Raw genomic sequence first — 4,434 nt, forward strand, 5'->3', positions numbered from 1 at the left:
AACATCAGTAGCTAGTTCACTGATTATATTAGAGGTTAGATTCATCTGCTTAGTCAACCAACATCCTGATTTCTTTACTGTTAGCAAGGCCTTTTTGGCGACTAAGTGGGGAAGAAAAAGTGATGCTAAGATAATAGAGGGTTTTGACCAGAACTCAATGTTATCCTCGCATTCTGGATCTAACTGCCACACCTCTGTCTTCTGGCGCTTTGATGCAGTATAATTCCACAATGTGTGAATCATTAGCTCAGCCATAGAAGATTTGAACATAGTTAATTTTCCTAAATAGCATGGTCCACCTCCTGATTTACTGGGAATTAAGCTCTATCACCACATATTAGAAAGGTACATTCAGGCAGTCGCCTACCTGCTTTATTGTTCCCCCAGACATCTGTAAAACRGCATTCTGAGGGACAGAAGTCTTCATAGTTTTCTGGCCTGTATACCGGATTTTTTTGAGAAACAGTCTGTACTGCAGACAGCCTAACATCACTGTCTATGAGTTGCACTGCAATTTTAGCATCGCCTTCAAACATTACTGCTCCATTACTAGACGCTAACACCCAGGTTCTATCATGGTATGTCAAGTTCACATATCTGAGGATAACCATCCAATCCTTTTTAAGATTACCTAAGTTACCTATAATGTCACAGATACAATACCTTTTCTGCYTAAAAGCAAGTGAAACACAACTCCTAAAGATTACATCAGGACTATCTAATCAGCTTCATGGTCATGCAGCAGATTACTTATTAACAAGGCATCCCATTTGCTGATAGACACTGCACTGCCTTCCTTGAAGTTGGTCTCCACATCTCTCCCCCTTYTTTGTTTAACTAACTACTCTATTGCTGCAGCTACTCTTAGCTGAGCACGCAGCCTTAACTTGGTTAAATGATCAATCATTAATTGATATACTAGCAATAAACAAAATACAGTTAGTACAATAATTAGAGACTTCAAAACAATAATTAGAGACTTTACAACTTGGATTGACATAGCTAAGCAAAAGATTGTTTAGTTTGTTGTGTCTACTCCCATGGTTTCTCGTTTATCAGTCCTTGCTTGTTGGACCATGGCCTACTCAGGGTTAATAGATTGGTCACTTCAGCATCTTCTCCCATATATCGTACTGGCAATAGTTGCTTCAGAGCGCGTTTAACAATGGATTGCATTAACTTTAACAAACATGGAACACAAAGCATGACCCCAAAAAAGATTAAGAAAAACATTACAGCAACAACCATCAGTCTTTATAGCCAAAGGTCTCTTTTGGCTGCCAGGATATCCATGATATCACTATTCCTTTGGCAATGAGGCATCGAGGATGCTGCAGCAGGCAATGCTGTCCAGACCCCCTGTGCTGGAACCCTTCCTGGTTTTTGATCTGTAGAAACACAAGCATACCCTCGTCCCCATGTTATTGAAAGTATAGGTTTCCTAATTGGTGTGACTCAGGATCTTGGAATTCAACCAAAGCTTTACCTAACTTTTCCTGAGTGACAATATTGAAGTGTCTTTGCACTGGGGGCATGTTGTCTGTTTCTCAATTTGAAAGGTTAGGTACACAGAGGGCCTTTTTGTAACCGTTCCTGAGGGGAGTATCCCTTGCTCTCCCTTTTTGTTTTTGTAGCATGGTTTTCAGGGTGCCATGGGCACACTCAACGATGGCTTGGCCTGTTATCTGTTTTAACCTGCACAGGTGCCCCTAGCATGGTAGTTTCCATCATTTCACGTGGTAACACCATTACATAAGGAATACAAACTATGATACAAATGAATACTATAAACAAGAATAACAGTTCTAATAACAGCTTTTGTAACCAAGGCCATCCCCATTTGCATTGTCCAAATGGATCCCAGTTATCATCAATCTGTTCAGCATTGACAATTCCAGAAATGGCCATCTCCAAGTCTTTCCTGGCTTGAAGGCACTTTGTCAGAGTCTTGCTGCCGCAGGAATTCCTACTTCTGTCTTATGGTGGATTCATTCTCGAGGTGTTCAGTAGCCTCAACATGGCGTTTTGACCCACACGTTCTCCTTCATTTGTAAACTAAGTAGTCAGGTGCCTAGCAGGATAGCAAGACTGATCATTCCCTCCATGGATGAGAGGTGGCTGACAGGCTCCAAGCTTGTGGGCATCCCCGCAGAGAGAACATAGGTCTCGGTTGGAGTCTCTCCCCATCTCAGATCCACAATTGTTTTTCATACCTGGCGTGTCCTGTCAYGTAGGGCCCATATGTGTCAGGAGTTGATCAGAGGGTGGGCAAAGCTCCACCTTTATTATTATGCAACTTTCGCTGGTGTGYGCATAYRCGGCCACCAGTGAGGGTCTCTGGTCTCGTTATGAGGGGCCTACCTTCATTAACTTCTACTCCCTTGCTTCATGTTTGACCTCAGAGCCAGCKTACAGGCCATCTCCCCTAGCATTGCAAAGGCAGCGAGAAACGTCATGCATCCTTCTCCGCATGCATGGCGGAAAGGTAGCAATAGAGATATGCATATACTTCAAATGTCCGAGGYATCAGGCCTCAAAGTTTTACCTCCATGGATAAACAGTCATTGAGAAAAGCGTAAAGCAAAGGATCAGCTACTTCCTTCAAATAACCTACTTCTTGTCGGTTAATCAGTCCTGTAACTTATGCTGAGTCATAAAAAATATTAATCGCCCGTGAAAACATGCGAAAACAGTGAACCACCACCGCAAGTTCTGCAGTTTGCAAAGCATCCGTAGACTGGATCTGGGGGACTGTCAGGTAGATCCACACAAGCTACAGCACATTCCTCCCCTTGATCCGTGAACTGATAGCATCTTGTCTGCCATGCATCCTTCCACAGCAGCCAAGCCCTTGTAACAAGGACAGACTGTGCCAGTTGTCTGATATCAACAGGTAAAAGCCCTTGYGCATGAATGCTGTCTAGTAGAATACGAGAGGATGCGTGTTTTATTCTGTTCTCCTTAACTGACTGCATCGGGGCTTGCACTGTTTTTGGCTCTAGGGGAACCCATTCTACGGCACCCCTTGCCTGCACTCGTACTGGATACATGGTTGGTATGCGCTGCAGTCGAATGCCCTCTAGGGCACASTTAGTAGCTATTAGTCTCCAGTTGGTTAGTGGAATTGGTTCCGGAGTTTTCCCGACCCCCTCCGGGGTTTTTCCGGCCCCTTTTGTCATAGATAACAATTGCTTTTGTCTCAGGACGGCTTTTGGGTCATCACCCTCCCCCTTTTTGTTCTTTCTGGGTGACTTATCAGGGCGCCATGCCCCTGGCAGCCAGTCTAGTGAGTCCGTCACCACTAYGGGTGAGGGTTGCTGTACAGGGGGGTGTGCAGGGGGGTCATTGGGTTGTACATGGGGGAAGAGTTCCTCCCAAGGGGATCTTGGTGCAGGRTCAAATCCTGGGAGAGCTGCWGGTGTTACCAGCCAGGTGTTCAAAGGGCCACCTCCCTTGTCCAAGGAACCCAGAGGTGCGGAGGGCTGTCGACTCCCCAAACCAGCCCGCTCTCCATCCCTGGCGCCCCTGTCTGCCCGTTCCCCTAAGATTCGCGAGCATCGTTCCCAGGCACACGGCAGCAAACAATCAGCCAGTCCCGCCACCGCCCCCTCCTTAACGAGGCGGTCCACACACCGGGCCCCTGCTTTGGTCTCACAGAAACCTTAAATTCCCCGCCCAGTAATGAAATCATCTTAATGAAGGTCTTCATGGTTCAGGAACCCAGACAACGACTGCCCACGGTCCGCCAGTCCAGCAATCACGTCAGGGTCACCACTTGTTGCCAAAGGGGGTCGGCAAGCCTCGTTCACTAGCTGGCCTGACCTGGGGTTGTCCTCATCCCAGGGCCCTAGAGCACAGACACCAATATGAGGATGCAGCAAATGGCATTTATTGCTTTGCTCAGTCTGCATATATACCCCAGTAAAACTTGGGAGCTCACCCACTGCCCAATGAAGAGACCAACCTCTCCGGGGGTCATCAGTAAGGCATGCATTAATTATGCTCCTAACTTCCCATGACATTACGAGATCTTCTGAATGCCATGCCCTATGCTCTATGCCCTATGCTATACTATATCTTCTACTTATGCTAAGCTCTCTACTTTATTAAGCCCTAAAAAGCATGACAAATTCCCACACTCGACAAGATCCTCCTCCTAGGATTTGTGGACATGCGGGGCCTGCAGTTCTTGCACTTCTCGCTCTTCCTGGGCATCTGCCTGGGCGCGCTCCTGGGCAACATGCTCATCACCACAGCTGTAGCCTACGACCACCGCCTCCACACCCCCATGTACTTCCTCCTTCTCAACCTCTCCTTCCTTGACCTGGGCTCCATCTCCATTGCTGTCCCCAAATCCATGGCTCTGAGTGACACAAGGGCCATTTCCTACTCAGGATGTGCTGCACAGGTCTTTTTCCTTCTCTCTCTCTCTCT

At 46.7% G+C, this 4,434-nt stretch overlaps 1 pseudogene; it reads right to left on the reverse strand.

Annotated features, from left to right (window-relative positions):
* Positions 1–4,156: 4,156 nt before the first annotated feature.
* Positions 4,157–4,434, reverse strand: part of LOC112953390 — a 9,193-nt pseudogene continuing 8,915 nt past the window's right edge.

Source organism: Nothoprocta perdicaria, unplaced genomic scaffold, assembly GCF_003342845.1.
Source record: "Nothoprocta perdicaria isolate Ctin4 unplaced genomic scaffold, notPer1 scaffold_440, whole genome shotgun sequence".
Classification (NCBI taxonomy): domain Eukaryota; kingdom Metazoa; phylum Chordata; class Aves; order Tinamiformes; family Tinamidae; genus Nothoprocta; species Nothoprocta perdicaria.